Source organism: Carassius carassius, chromosome 28 (assembly GCF_963082965.1).
Source record: "Carassius carassius chromosome 28, fCarCar2.1, whole genome shotgun sequence".
Taxonomy (NCBI): Eukaryota; Metazoa; Chordata; class Actinopteri; order Cypriniformes; family Cyprinidae; genus Carassius; species Carassius carassius.
The window spans coordinates 23,195,855-23,212,403 of NC_081782.1; the positions used below are offsets into that span (position 1 = coordinate 23,195,855).

Below are 16,549 nucleotides of genomic sequence, written 5' to 3' on the forward strand. Positions count from 1 at the left end.
CACAGGAGGGATTTGAAATTATGTATTATGGTAAAAAGGCCTTTTGGGGGTTGAGATTTATTATACCCCCACCCCAAAAAAATCCCTGTCTATATGAACACAGTTATTTTTAAAACCACAGCTTTTTCTACCCGGTTTGGCCGATCGTTCCACACACAAATGCAGCACCAGGTCACTGAAACCAAACATTTTTGAAAATGCCTGCCAGGGTGAAGATTTTCAAAAACTCTGGTTGCAGTGTTATCGTGTAGATGGCAAAACTGGCGTTTTTGGCTTGCTATATCGGAGTTAGTGCTGTTATCTCCACCTACTTTTTCAGGCTTCCGATTAGCCAACATGGCTTTACGGTTGAGATTATATCGCTGTTGTTATTATACCTGTTGGCTTGGCATGTTATTGACAGTTTATTATAGCATGCATTTGCATTTTCATGTGGACGGAGATTTTTTTATAAAAAGGAAGAAAGGAAAATGTATAAAAATACCAGTGTATGTGTCGACATGGCCTCTGTGTGAAAATGTAAATTACACCCTAGTTGACCACTGTGATAAAAAAAAACTCCATGCATATTTTAGATTCTGTCCTGTATTACACTTTGTATCTCCTTTAGTCATCCAGTGTGGCATATTGCTGTATGTTCTGGCTCCAGCAGTGAAATATTGTTAAACACAGTTTTAGTGACTTATCACAGCATATTGTGTTCTTCTCATCGGTGCTCAGTAACTGCTGTTGTAAAGATCTTGACAACCTGACTGAAAACTCACCTTGTGTGCGTCAGAGAAGAAAGAGGTGTGATTATAGCCTACTACTGCACAGTTCTTGCTGATGTATTGTGTTGTACTTAGCTTACCACAAGGCATGAATATCAAGTGTTATTGTAAAGAGTTACAAGCAGGCATTTTAAAAGAATAATTCACACATAAACTCAACATCATTTACTCCCCCTTGTGTTGTTTTAAACCTGTATTTTCTTCCCCGGAGCACAAAAATGGATGTTTGATGAAGACCTTTGCTTTCAATCTCCAATCAGGAGTCTTCAAATTTTGCATATAAAGAAACAAATTGTGTTTAATTGTCTTTTGAATGGTGTACACTTACACTTTTTGCAAAACTCCCCAAACTTGTACATTAAATTCACTGTAGTTTTCAGTTCAGTTGAATAGTTGCAGTAAACACAACCGCTTTTATTCCATTTAACACAAATTATTATTACAGAGACAGATTACTGATTAATAAAGACTTGTTTTCACAGTTCCTTGCACTTGCATAGTGCATGGTTTATGAACTAATTCACTTTGACCTTTGCATCACATATGTGACTAGTGTAACTTTTCAGATGTACTGTAGTTACTCGCTCATCTGGAACAGCACTGCACTTGCGATGTAGAGCACTCGGGTTTGAGTCCAGTGAGACACAAGTCATATAAGCAAGCTACTGTAAACAGGAAACAGAGAGCTGTTATGCTTCAAAAACAAAACAAATCCATCAGAGAGATAACAGGAAAATTAAGAGTGGCCAAATCAACAGTTTGGTACATTTTTTGGACAGCTGAAATTAAGATCAACCTGTAAAAGAATGATGTAAAGAGAGAAGTATGGAGAAGGCTTGAAACAGCTCATGATTCAAAGCTTACAACATCATCTGTGAAACATGGTAGAGCCGTGTGATGGCATGAGCATGCATGGCTTCCAGTGGCACTGGTCATTGGTGTTAAGTGATGATGTGACAGAAGACAAGGCACAGCCGGATGATTTCTGAAGTGTATAGGGATATACTTTCCCAGTCTCCCAGAAACCCAGTCTCTGGTAATGTCCATGAGTTCCAGACTTAAGGAAGTCATTACCTCCAAAGGATACTTTTTATTAAATATTTAATTTATTAAAGATTATATTTATTTGTCTAATCAGAACTTGAGCCCCTGAAAATGGGGGGACTGTGTATAAAATGTTTGTAATTCCTAAACATTTTATGTTATGTATTTTGTCAACCCCTTTAATTAAATCTTAAAGTCTGCACTTCAATGTCATCTTGATTGTTTAATTTTCAGTTCTGTTCTTGTGGCATACTGAAACGGAATTCTAAAAATTGTTTCAGTGTCCAAGTATATATGGACCTGACTGTATGTCTTCACACTATGTAGTCCATTCGCCGAGCTACAACATGGCTGCTCACACTATACAATGGACCTCATTTATGAAACAAACGTAAGACAGAAAATTGGGCATACAGTCATTTCAACGCAAAACTTGGAATTTAACAATATGGACATGAGCGGTGGCTATGATTAAATCTCACGTCTGGTCTCAGCTCATGTACACAAGTTTTAGAGTCACCTGAACTTGTGCAAAGCATAGTAAATATGGTGGAAAATTTTATATTTTTATTTATTTATAATTAAATTTTTACCGTTAACCAGTAAGATTAGAATGTCTTTTTGTTGTTGTTTTGTACAGTGCTTTAGCTTTATACGCGTGAATAGCAGCATAAACAAGACCATGAGGATTCAATCACTGCATCATGCACCTGCAGCACTTCTGTGAAAGGAGAAAAACAGAAATTAAGTCTATAAAAGGAATAAAATAAATAGGATCACACAAAATATACAATAGGCTAAAATATGATACAGATTAATTTATTTTTAATTAACAGCTGTGCTGGTCATCATGGCATTATGACCGGAGTTAACGTCTGAGCTCCTGGATCCTACGCTCAGTCTGGCCATTTGTCTGAGAATAGTAGCCGGAGGACAAGGTCACCGAGACTCTCATTAGCTGGAAGAAGGCCTGCCACACGTGGGAGATAAATTGGGGGCCCCAGTCTGAGATGATCTCCTCCGGGAGAATATAGTTTCTGAAGAAATGGGTAAACACAGGTGTTTCTGTCAGAGTTTGGTAGATCCGTGACAAAATTAATTCCAAGATGGGACCAGGGCTGACGAGGGGTGGGCAGCAGCACAAGCTTGCCTAATGGGAGGTGACAGGAAGTCTTCAACATGGCACAGACTGAGCAGCTGTGGACATACTCAATGACATCCTGGGTCATACTGGACCACCAGTAGCGAGCTTGGAGGAGCGAGAGGGTCTGTCTGCTGCCTGGGTGTCCAGAACCAGAAGGTCATGCACTATGCCCAGAAGGGTTTGACGTTGAGACGTGGGGACATAGATCTTCTCTTCTGGGCCACCTAGCCGAGATGGTTCATGGAGAGTGGCGAAACGGATGTTCTTGGAGAGGGCCCAGTGGATGGGACTAATAAAGGCTGGAGGGATGATGGGTTCTGGTTCTGAGTCTGATTCCGGAGTATAAGCATAATAAGGCGTCCACTTTACAATTGTGGTTTTCGGGGCGATAAGTGATGGTGACATTGAACCGTGTGAAGAATAATGCCAGGTGGGCTTGATGGGGGTTAAGTCTCTTTGCATCCCTCAGGTATTGGAGGTTTCTGTGGTCTGTGATGACCTTGAATGGATGCTGTGCTCCCTCCAGCCAGTGATGCCACTCCTCGAGAGCTAGGTTAATGGCCAATAGCTCTCGGTTGTTGATGTCGTAGTTTACCTCCACTGAGGACAGCTTTTCTTGGAGTAATACGCACAAGGGTGGAAGCTAGGAGGCTCACCAGACTGCTGGGACAACATGACCCAACTCCAGTGGTGGAAGCGTCTACCTTCCACCAAAGCCTGTGGTCCCTGCTCCTGCGAGAGCTCTTCGACCACTGCCACAACGCCAGGGCCCAAACCCTCTATCTGCTGAAGGTGAACCAAAAACAACTGATAGCAGCTCTCAGTGATATGTGTCGGGTCCCCGCTATAATAACAGCAACATTCACAAATGCCTACTAAACAAGCGGGAACCCAGTGTGCCTGTAGATTTCTCTATTTCAGTTTTATCACGTGATAGAAAGTCTAAGGCCATCTCAAGCCGGAGGGCAAACTCATCTAATCTGCGGCCTATTATGCATCAAACTAAAATTGATGTAAAGACACAAAGCACAGCCATCAAGTTAGCATCTTTAAACATTCGCTCACTAAAAAAATAAATCATTTCTAAACAATGACTTTATAACCACAAACAATCTGGATTTTATGTTTCTAAATGAAACATGGCTTGAAGACAGCTGCAATGCAACAGTCCTTAATGAAGCAGCCCCTCCTAACTTCACTTACATGAGTGTCTGCAGGACTGTTAGGAGAGGTGGGGGTGTAGCTGCTATATTTAAAGATGTCTATCAATGCAAGCAAGTGTCATTTGGTCAGTACTTGTCTTTTGAATATCTAGGGATTGTGCTGAAAGGTGCTATTATTTACAGGCCTCCAAAATACTCTCCAGCCTTTGTTGAAGAGGTCACAGAAATGTTATCAATGATTTCCTCAGAGTTTGACTGTTTTGCTATTGCAGGGGATTTTAATATTCACATAGATAATTCAGAAAACAAAACTACAAAAGAAATGATAACGGTTCTAAACACTTTTGACTTGACTCAGCATGTGCATGGACCCACACACAAAGGTGGACACACTCTAGTCTTAATCATCAGTAGGGGTCTAAACATTTCATCCATTGTTATTAAGGACATAGCACTATCTGATCACTTCTGTATTTTCTTTGATATTTTGATGTCTGCTACAACTGAATCTAGATCTGTCTCTGTCAGAAGGAGATGCATTAACGAGAACACAAGTGTTCTATTTATGGAGGCTATATCTTTAACACCAAGCATTTCTGCAGACTCTGTTGATACTCTCCTTGATTCATTCAACTCAAAAGTTAAGAATGTTATTGATGATATTGCTCCAATAATAATCAGTAAGAAAACAAACAGACAGAAATCAGTTTGGAGAAGATCAACAGCAGTTCAGACTATGAAAAGACAATGCAGAAAAGCAGAGCGGATGTGGCGAAAGACAAAACTTGAAATTCACTATAGCATCTACAAAGACAGCCTTCATGCTTTTAATGTGAAACTAGCCACAGCCAGACAGAATTTCTTCTCAAACCTTATAAACAGTAACTTAAATAACACTCGTACTCTTTTTGCCACTGTTGAGAGACTGACAAACCCCCCAAGTCAGATTCCCAGTGAAATGCTCTCAGACAGCAAATGCAATGAGTTTGCATCCTTCTTTTCTGAGAAGATCATCAATATCAGGAAGGCGATTAGCACATCCTCAAGTAATGCAGAGGTCAGACAGATTAGGCCACAATATCAAAAAGATACTATGTCGATTTTTGAAGCAATTGATAGCAAAATTCTGGAAGACATAGTGCAGCACCTAAAATCGTCAACCTGCTATCTTGACACACTTCCCACATCTTTTTTCAAAAATGTGTTTAACTGCTTAGAAGCAGATCTTTTAGAAGTGGTGAACGCCTCACTTCTTTCTGGGACATTTCCAAACTCCTTAAAAAATGCAGTTGTTAAGCCCCTCCTGAAAAAGAGCGATCTTGATAACACCATTTTGAGCAATTTTAGACCAATATCTAATCTTCCTTTTATAGGTAAAATTATAGAAAAGGTTGTTTTTAATCAGCTGAACAAATACTTAAACTCAAATGGATACCTGGACAATTTTCAATCTGGTTCCTCTTCAGGAACTCGAGCTGCGTCGAAGCGCTTTGGGGAACGCGTTCAGCGTACGCGACTCTGAATATCGTGTGTAATCAGTCCAATGGAAGGGCGTGACGTCACCGACGTGGTGACGTAAGCGACCAGGAAGCTATAAAAGCACGTGCCACGCAGCTGGCGTCAGCTTCGCGTCTTTCAGCAAGCGCTCTGTGTGTGAATGTCATTTGTCCGTCTTGTGAGTCTTATTTACTGTTGTCTGTCCAGTTAAAAGAGCTCCTAGACATGCCAAAAAGCAAGGCGAAAGTTAAGCACTCAGATGGCGATTCCAAATCGCGTTATAGGCTGTGTGTTCCTCCCTGCCCGAGATATATAACGGGTGGGGATACACACAACCTGTGCGTGGTTTGCCTGGGTTCGAAGCACGCTGAGTCGGCTCTCGAGGGGGCCGACTGCCCGCACTGTGAGCGAATGTCGGTGCGGCTGCTTCGTTCCCGGAGGGCCCTCTTCGAGGAGGGGGCCTTCGCCAGCGTTCCCCGCGGTGCTGGTCCCGCTTCTGTCGAGGCAGAACGGCGGCTGCACTCGTGGGGTTCGCAAGTCGATCTGGTAGAGGGAATGGAGACGGGCCAGTCCCTATCTCCTTCCACTTCTGCCAGATCCGGCACCCAATCCCTAGAGTCGGAAGCACGCACAGCGGTTCCTTCCACTCAGGGTGAGGGATCGACGCTCCGCCTCTCTTCCTCCGAGGAGGTCGATGTGGAGTCGCTCGATAGGGATTCGCCACCCCACTCGCTACAGTATGAGGAGCTCTTAGAGGTGGTTACTCGCGCGGTGGCCAAATTAAGTATCGATTGGCCCGCCGAAAAGTCTACCGAACCGCAAAGAAGCAAGCTGGATGAACGGGGGAGGATGGGGGGCTGCGTCCGATTATAGACTTGAGGGTCTTAAATCGTTCACTACTGCGAGTCAGCCACCTCCCAGCCGGGGCCTTCCATTTTTTCGTGGAAACGTCCATTCTCGGCCCGCCTCTACATCCCCTCGTCTGATTACTACGGAAATGTAGTGGGGATGGGAGAGCATGGTTATAGAGCGATGCCCCGGGTGGAACAGACGCTTGCGAGCTATCTGTCCCCTGGCGCGGCATCGTCTCTGAAGGCCCCGGCATTGCCCTCAAAGCCACTAAGAACAACTTCGGCTTTGGTGGGCAAAGGGTATGCGGCTGCAGGTCAGGCTGGTGCGTGTCTGCACACCATGGCGGTGTTACAGGCGTACCAGGCCGACCTGCTCAAGGAGCTAGATGAGGGAGAGGAGATCAAGTCCCATGATATTTCTGAATTAAGAAGGACCGCTGATCTCTCCCTCCGCGCCACCAAGGAGACCGCCCGAGCGATTGGGCGGTCCATGGCAGCTATGGTGGCCGCGGAGAGGCACTTATGGTTGACCCTGTCCGATATGAAAGAACGGGACAGGGTCTGCCTCATGGACGCCCCGATCCAGCCGACTGGCCTGTTCGGCGACGCAGTTAATTCTGTCGTCGACAGGTTCCAGGAGGCCCGCAAACAGGCCTTCTAAGCCCAAATTAGATATGGGCGGTTATCTGGGGTAGAACGGTACACGCCGCAGTCCACGGTGCCCGTCCCATCTCAGTGCCCTCTAGGGGTCGTTCGGCCAACCCTGCCAGTGCTCCAGGGCGCAGCGGCCCCGGGCGAGCATCGTTCTCAGTATCCTCCGCCCGTGCGCGTAGCGGGGCTGGGACGCTCGCCGCCCCTGCGGGGGTCTCTTACACCAGAGGTCAGTCTCGAGAGACTGATTCCCTTAGTAGATTATTTAGCAGCGTGGAAACTACTGCCAAATGTATCTCGTTGGGTCCTGCATATAGTAGAAAAAGGCTACCGCATTCAGTTCGGCTCCGTGCCGCCTATATTCAACGGGGTCGTTCACACGATGGTGGGCCCCGGGCAGGGTCTGGTTATGGAACAGGAAGTGGAAACCCTATTAGAGAAGGGGGCCATCGAGGTGGTCCCTCCTCAGGACAGGGAGTCCGGATTTTACAGCCGGTATTTCATAGTTCCAAAGAAGGATGGGGGGCTGCGTCCGATTATAGACTTGAGGGTCTTAAATCGTTCAGTTATGAGACTGAAGTTCAGAATGCTCACAATCAAGCATGTTGTAGCTCAGATCAGGTCCGAGGACTGGTTTGTCACGATAGATCTCAAAGACGCATATTTTCATATCTCCATACTTCCTCAACACAGGAAGTTTCTGAGGTTCGCTTTCGGGGGCGAAGCCTACCAATATCGAGTACTTCCCTTTGGCCTCGCACTACTTCCTCGAGGGAACGAGACGCTGCGTCTCGCGTGTTGGTATTGCTAGATCTCAGTGCTGCGTTTGACACTGTCGATCATAACATACTACTAGAGAGACTGGAAAACTGGGTCGGGCTTTCTGGGATGGTACTCAAATGGTTCAGGTCATACTTAGAAGGGAGAGGTTATTATGTGAGTCTAGGAGAGCATAAGTCTAAGTGGACGTCCATGACATGCGGAGTCCCACAAGGGTCAATTCTTGCACCGCTCTTGTTTAGCCTGTATATGCTTCCCCTAAGTCAAATAATGAGAAAGAACCAAATTGTCTATCACAGCTATGCTGATGATAACCAGATTTACCAAGCCTTATCTCCAAATGACTACAGCCCAATTGACTCCCTCTGCCAATGCATTGATGAAATTAATAGTTGGATGTGCCAGAACTTTCTTCAGTTAAACAAGGAAAAAACTGAAGTCATTGCATTTGGAAACAAAGATGAAGTGTTCAAGGTGAATGCATACCTTAACTCTAGGGGTCAAACAACTAAAAATCAAGTCAGGAATCTTGGTGTGATTCTGGAGACAGACCTTAGTTTCAATAGTCATGTCAAAGCAGTAACTAAATCAGCATACTTTCATCTAAAAAAACATTGCAAGAATTAGATCTTTTGTCATATATATATATAAGTTGTGGGCGCTGGAGGTCCAAGACAGGGACTTGGGATTTCCATGTAGGAGCAAGGTGAGTGGAGTGGAGCACATAGTGAGGTAGTAAGCGGGTGGCTACCTGCTTGAAGAAGTCATTCTTGAGTGCCTCATAGTCAGATGGGATGGCGTGCACTTCGGATGTCTCTGGGCTCTTAACGAGTGTGGATGCAATGTGGGCTGGAATTGGGGTAGAATGTGGCTTAGGTACCTCGGCTAGACAATTTTGCTAGCAGAATTCGCTCCAGTGGTGATCTCACATGGTTCCCATCTGACATCTGGAGAGTGGAGGGTGAGCCAGGGGCGTCCCAGGATGATGTTTACGGATGGTCCCTTCAGTACTAGAAATGTGTTTCTTTGTGCAGACATCCATAGCATAACTTCAAGGGGGGAGCTTTATATTTCACCTTCCCATGGTCCAGCAGTTTTCACTGGATGGTTTCGACTCGGAGCTCCCAGGCATTGTGCTTACGAGGCAGGTGAAGTCTGCTTAGCAGGTCTTATGATATGAAATTACCCAGAAGAACATTTTCATTGCATTGACTTTGTATGTAATCTACTCGTGCAGATCGTTGAACTCACGTTTGCTATGCATGCCCAATTATTGTGTTTGAATGTACACAAGTGTATATATTTGTTGAACAAGTGGTAATCGTTTTCATATCGTCTGATTGATGGCCGTCAGCGGTTGGTTAGAAGACAACAAATCCCATCATTCCACGCTCCTCCTTAGGGTCATCAAACCACGCAATTGTTATTGTTTTGGTAATGCGCCCTCTAGTGGCAGTTCCTACAACCTGTACCTTTAATATTTCAGTTAACAGTTTTCAGTTGTTTTCAGTGGTAGGCTACATTACCGCTGTAGACGGTAATGTTTTCTCTTGGTTCTAAATAAATGCGACTTATAGTCCAGTGTGACCAATATATGTTTTTTTCCTCTTCATGACATATTTTTGGACTGATGCAACTTATACTTAGGTGCGACTTATAGTCCGAAAAATACGGTAAATGACATAAGTTAATGTGCAATTACAATTGCAATTGCAATTACAAGGTTAACGGGTGTTTTCTGAGTAATGTAAATTTCTCTTTCAGATTACTTCCTCTTTTTGACCAGGTTTCATTTCTGTCTTCTGGCTTCTAAACCAATGTTTTTTTATATTTTCTTTTCTCTGCTGGCCGCTACAAAGTTTTGCATTATTAATGGAATTCAGAGAAGCTTGGGGTCATTGGAACTGGGCGAAATCCTCTTAGGAAGGATCAAGTCTTTGAGATACTGCTCTCAGCATTTAGATCAAAGGAATAATTAAGTGTTTACTAAAAGATTGGTGCAATAGAGAGACATTGGCTTGCTTTCTTCATGATGCAGATGTCAATCAAAATAGTAAAAGATGCTCACATTCATTTCAAATATCGTCAAGCATTGCGAAGTCAAGTCAAGTCACCTTTATTTATATAGCGCTTTAAACAAAATACATTGCGTCAAAGCAACTGAACAACATTCATTAGAAAAACAGTGTGTCAATATGCAAAATGACAGTTAAAGGCAGTTCATCATTGAATTCAGTGATGTAATCTCTGTTCAGTTTAAATAGTGTCTGTGCATTTATTTGCAATCAAGTCAACGATATCGCTGTACATGAAGTGTCCCCAACTAAGCAAGCCAGAGGCGACAGCGGCAAGGAACCGAAACTCCATCGGTGACAGAATGGAGAAAAAACCTTGGGAGAAACCAGGCTCAGTTGGGGGGCCATTTCTCCTCTGACCAGACGAAACCAGTAGTTCAATTCCAGGCTGCAGTAAAGTCAGATTGTGCAGAAGAATCATCTGTTTCCTGTGGTCTTGTCTTGGTGGTCATCTGAGACAAGGTCTTTACAGGGGATCTGTATCTGGGGCTCTAGTTGCGAAGCACCCCGTTGGCTTTATAGCTCAGTCACTCGCACTTTGCATGAGTTCACATGGACTTATTTGGTGTCTGAGCTGTACCACAGCAACGATTTTAGTGACAATTTAGTAAGGCAGGCACACAGACATTTTTGCATTTTTGAAAGAAGGAAAAAGTGCAGTATTTTGCAAGCATTAATGCATTCCTTAACCCTTCTTTTTAAATTTTCATGCACCCTCCTCTGAATCTTCTTTGGACATGTCTGAAATAAGGCTTAAGGAGATAGACGTTCAGTGTGCAGTCATAAAAATGGCTTCATATGTAGAACGGTTTGTGGCATTAGTTTGAAGGATTTTACCAGTCCTGTTCCTACCATCTGCACCTCAATACCTCCACTCATCTGGTCTGTTAAATCTGAGATGTGAGCTTCTGATATCAATCTTAAAGTCATTTACAGTGAGACTGCAGTTTATCATCATCCCACACGCCATATTAACTCTCATCCAAGAATGGAATTTGTCATTATTTACTCACTGTCATGTCATGACAACGACATGAGAAACGACAGAGAAATTATGAAGTATGTATAGGTTCAGGAGCTTTCTTGTGAAGTTATATATAAATGGCAAAGACAGAAATTAGTATTTATTAGAGAAGAAAAGGCATTAAATTATTTTAAAAGTTTGATGTTTTTATTAGCAATTAATTATTTGATCTGATTCACAAGCCATCCATCCATCTTCTTCCGCTTATCCGGGGCCGGGTCGCGGGGGCAGCAGTCTAAGCAGAGAACCCCAGACTTCCCTCTCCCTAGACACTTCCTCCAGCTCTTCTGGGGGGACACCGAGGCGTTCCCAGGCCAGCCGGGAGACATAGTCTCTCCAGTGTGTCCTAGGTCTTCCCCGGGGTCTCCTCCCAGTGGGACGTGCCCGGAACACCTTCCCGGGAAGGCGTCCAGGAGGCATCCGGAACAGATGCCCGAGCCACCTCAGCTGACCCCTCTCGATGTGGAGGAGCAGCGGCTCTACTCTGAGCTCCTCCCGGGTGACTGAGCTTCTCACCCTATCTCTAAGGGATCGCCCAGCCACCCTGCGGAGAAAGCTCATTTCGGCCGCCTGTATCCGGGATCTTGTCCTTTCGGTCATGACCCAAAGCTCATGACCATAGGTGAGAGTAGGAACGTAGGTTGACCGGTAAATCGAGAGCTTCGCCTTGCGGCTCAGCTCTTTCTTCACCACGACAGACCGGTACATCGACCGCATTACTGCAGAAGCTGCACCGATCCATCTGTCAATCTCCCGTTCCATCCTTCCCTCACTCGTGAACAAGACCCCAAGATACTTAAACTCCTCCACTTGAGGCAGGAACTCTCCACGAACCTGAAGTGGGCAAGCCACCCTTTTCCGATAGAGGACCATGGCCTCGGATTTGGAGGTGCTGATTCTCATCCCAGCCGCTTCACACTCGGCTGCAAACCGTCCCAGTGCATGCTGAAGGTCCTGGCTTGATGAGGCCAACACGACAACATCATCCGCAAAGAGCAGAGACAAAATCGTGTTGTCACCAAACCTGACCCCCTCCGGCCCCTGGCTGCGCCTAGAAATTCTGTCCATAAAAATCATGAACAGAACCGGCGACAAAGGGCAGCCCTGCCGGAGTCCAACACGCACCGGGAACAAGTCTGACTTACTGCTGGCAATACGAACCAAGTTCGTGCTCCGGTCGTACAGAACCGGATAGCCCTTAGCAAAGGGTCCCGGACCCCATACTCCCGGAGCACCCTCCACAGGCCACCGCGAGGGACACAGTCGAATGCCTTCTCCAAATCCACAAAGCATATGTGGACTGGTTGGGCAAACTCCCATGAACCCTCCAGCACCCTGTAGAGGGTATAGAGCTGGTCCAGTGTTCCACGGCCTGGACAAAAACCACACTGTTCCTCCTGAATCCGAGGTTCTACTATCGGCCGGATTCTCCTCTCCAGTACCCTGGCATAGACTTTCCCAGGGAGGCTGAGAAGTGTGATCCCCCTGTAGTTGGAACACACCCTCCGGTCCCCCTTCTTAAAAAGAGGGACCACCACCCCGGTTTGCCATCCCAGAGGCACCGTCCCCGACTGCCACGCGATGCTGCAGAGGCGTGTCAGCCAAGACAGCCCCACAACATCCAGAGACTTGAGGTACTCAGGGCGGATCTCATCCACCCCCGGTGCCTTGCCACCGAGGAGTTTCTTGACTACCTCGGTGACTTCAGCTTGGGTGATGGACGAGTCCACATCTGAGCCCTCAGCCTCTGCTTCCTCAATGGAAGACGTGACAGCGGGATTGAGGAGATCCTCGAATTATTCCTTCCACCGTCCAACGACATCCCCAGTTGAGGTCAACAGCTCCCCACCTCTACTGTAAACAGCGTTGGTAGGGCACTGCTTCCCTCTCCTGAGGCGCCGGACGGTTTGCCAGAACCTCTTCGAGGTTGACCGATAGTCCTTCTCCATGGCCTCATCGAACTTCTCCCAGGCCCGAGTTTTTGCCTCCACAACCACCCGGGCTGTAGTCCGCTTGGCCTGCCGGTACCTGTCAGCTGCCTCAGGAGTCCCACAAGCCAACCAGGCCCGATAGGACTCCTTCTTCAGCTTGACGGCATCCCTTACTTCCGGTGTTCACCACCGGGTTCGGGGATTGCCGCCTCGACAGGCACCGGAAACCTTACAGCCACAGCTCCGAGCGGCTGCTTCGACAATGGAGGTGGAGAACATGGTCCACTCGGACTCAATATCTCCAGCCTCCCTCAGGATCCGGTCGAAGCTCTGCCGGAGGTGGGAGTTGAAGATCTCTCTGACAGGAGACTCGGCCAAACGTTCCCAGTAGACCCTCACAGTACGTTTGGGTCTGCCGAGTCTGTCCAGCTTCCTCCCCCGCCATCGGATCCAACTCACCACCAGGTGGTGATCGGTTGACAGCTCCGCCCCTCTCTTCACCCGAGTGTCCAAGACATACAGCCGGAGGTCGGATGAAACGACCACAAAGTCGATCATCGACCTACGGCCTAGGGTGTCCTGGTGCCACGTGTACTGATGGACACCCTTATGCTTGAACATGGTGTTCGTTATGGACAAGCTGTAACTAGCACAGAAGTCCAATAACTGAACACCGCTCGGGTTCAGATCAGGGGGGCCGCTCCTCCCAATCACGCCCCTCCAGGTGTCACTGTCGTTGCCCACGTGGGTGTTGAAGTCCCCCAGTAAAACGACGGAGTCTCCAGTCGGAGCACTTTCCAGCACCCCTCCCAGAGACTCCAAGACTTCGGCCCGTAGGCACAAACGACAGTGAGAGACCTATCCCCGACCCGAAGGCGCAGGGAAGCGACCCTCTCATTCATCGGGGTAAACTCCAACACATGGCAGCTGAGCTGGGGGGCTATAAGCAAACCCACACCAGCCCGCCGCCTCTCACCATAGGCCGCCTTCCCGTGGGCTCACCACCTACAGGAGGGACCGTAAGGGGCCGGTGCATAGACAATCGGGCGGCAGTCGAAGGCGGGGGCCTCGACAGCCCGATCCCTGGACATGGAAACTAGCTCTAGGGATGTGGAACGTCACCTCACTGGCGGGGAAGGAGCCCGAGATTGTGCGTGAGGTTGAGAGGTTCCGACTAGCGATAGTCATGCTCACTTCTACGCACAGCTTGGGCTCTGGAACCACACTCCTCGAGAGAGGATGATTCACAAGCAATAAATGATTATTAAAGTTTTATTATGATTATAAAAGTTTGCAAGAAACCAGTAATCATTAATTACGATTATATTACTGTTTCCAGATGCATTCAGGTTGCATGAAAAAGATCAGCAGGTAGGCTGCATTCTTCAAAATGTCTCCTTTTATGTTTAACAGAAAAAAGCCATACAGGTATGCAAATGATATGAGGGTGATTAAATATAATTTTCATTTTTGAGTGAACTATCCCTTTAAATTAGATTAAAAAAAATTTAAATTTGCTGTGAAAATATTCTTAGATAATTAACAGGGCTTGATTTACTAAGCCATGGTTTGATTTTATCAATTCGGCTATTGACAAAAAATCTCTGACATGTTCAGTGGACAACAGATAAATGAGGATGAAGTGGTGATTGCTGAAGTGAGATGTATGGGTTACAGGAATTACATAGTAGCCATGTGGACAAATTGAGTTTCTGGCAAAGAACTGCAGAGGTCTCTTTCAAGGGAAGTAGCATTGACATCTGCTTGTACTGCTGAAACCGGCAATACTTTGTGTAAGATATCACTGCTTTTTATGGGGATTTATTTTGTATAAATCTGCCTTGGCTTGCAAACAAGACAGCATTAACTCAAACATCCACAAGAAATCTTCAAAGGTGACTGCTTTGTACCTGTGTGATATACATAATTGTTTAGTTCCAAAGAATGATAAACGCCATCTAAAAAATAAAAAAATAAAAAGGTTTCCACAAAAATCAGTATTGTATCTGGTCAGTGTTTTTAATTTTATGCAAAATGTGATATTCGTTATTAAGGCATGTTTTCTCCCTTTTTTTCCTAACTGCGACAAAGGCCAGTCTCCCTTTGTTTTTCTTTTTTTGCAGAGTGCGATATAGCCACTCAACCAATCACAGCGCACCATTCCACGCACTGTAATCAGTAACAACCAATCACAGCTCCCCATTCCGTGCACTCTAGACAGTAATGGCGGCACTCTGAATACATCGGCATCCTAATTTCCTCATCTACTTTGTACTTTGAGATCAGCAAACAAGGGCTGCATGATAAATCGCATGTGATTGTCATGCTCATCTCTTCAGTAAAGCTGGTTCAGTGATTAATAGTACCGGTAAATCTCCATCACTTGCTTTCAAATGGAAATTATTCAGATGCATTTAATACACATAGCTTTAGATCACTGACAAGCTATGCTGTATCGTGTATTCATTAGGTGAATCACATTCAATTATGTACGCGACATTGCATAGCTTGTCAGTGTTAGTGTTTTTATTAATGCCATTTATGTTTTTGTTAATACAGCACATAACACTAGGCAGCTAAATGACTGTATCATGGCAAAGATGAATGTACTTTTGGAAGTTGAATGTAAGGGAAATATCATTTTTGAATTTAAGTGGTCTAATTTGATGATATTGTTGTTCCTGTTCTTGTTCATGATTAAATTTTATTTTAATTAATTTATAGCATTAACAAGATGACCCGTTGAATTCATTTTGGAAGTGATGACTGATGAATGTATTTCTAGTCCAGTGCCAGTACAGTATATAAGATTAGTAACCTAACTTACTATGTTGTGTATTTTCATCAGTTTCTGTATGAAAAATAACTTTCATATTGATTCAATGGATTTATTGCATTTTGGGGAAGAAAAAATAATAATAAATTTTATAATACATTTTTAAAAATAAAAACCTGGATTTTATTTTTTATGTTATAATAACCTAAAGATGCTATATGAGAATTTGAAACAAAAAATAGTGTTTTTTCCAAATATAATCCAAAACTTTTCCTAATATAATAACATTGCCTAGTGGTTAGAGAGTTTGACTCCTACCCCTAGGATTGTGGGTTCGAGTCTTGGGCCGGCAATATCATGACCCCCAACTGCTCCTTGGGCACCTCAGCATAAATGGCTGCCCACTACTCCGGGTGTGTGTTCACGGTTTGTGTCTGTTCACTGCTGTGTGTGTGCACTTTGGATGGGTTAAATGCAGAGCACAAATTCTGAGTATGGGTCACCATACTTGGCTGAATGTGACGTCACTTTTTTATATTGTTTAAAATACTGAAATTCTGATTTTAGAACTGAATACTGAAATTTTTATGATAATATAAATATATTTTAAACACAAAAAAACTTCCAGAAAACAAAATAACATAGAAATACTAATGTATGTATGTTGTTGTGTGAAAGCAGTTTAAATTAAGTTGTCAAATTTATTAATAAACACAATACACATTATTTTAAAGCATCTTTACAGAAAATTATGATGATATCATTATGTTTTAATGATGACATCATTTTTTTTAGCTGATCTGCTTCTTTTTTTTTTATAGATCTAGCCATTTTCATTAGCAT

General features: G+C 44.7%; 1 protein-coding gene across 2 annotated transcripts in view; it reads left to right on the forward strand.

The window, feature by feature from the left end:
• LOC132108219 (LHFPL tetraspan subfamily member 6 protein) overlaps positions 1 to 16,549 on the forward strand; it is a 252,969-nt gene that overhangs the window by 159,300 nt on the left and 77,120 nt on the right. The gene's annotated exons all lie outside the window — the stretch shown is intronic.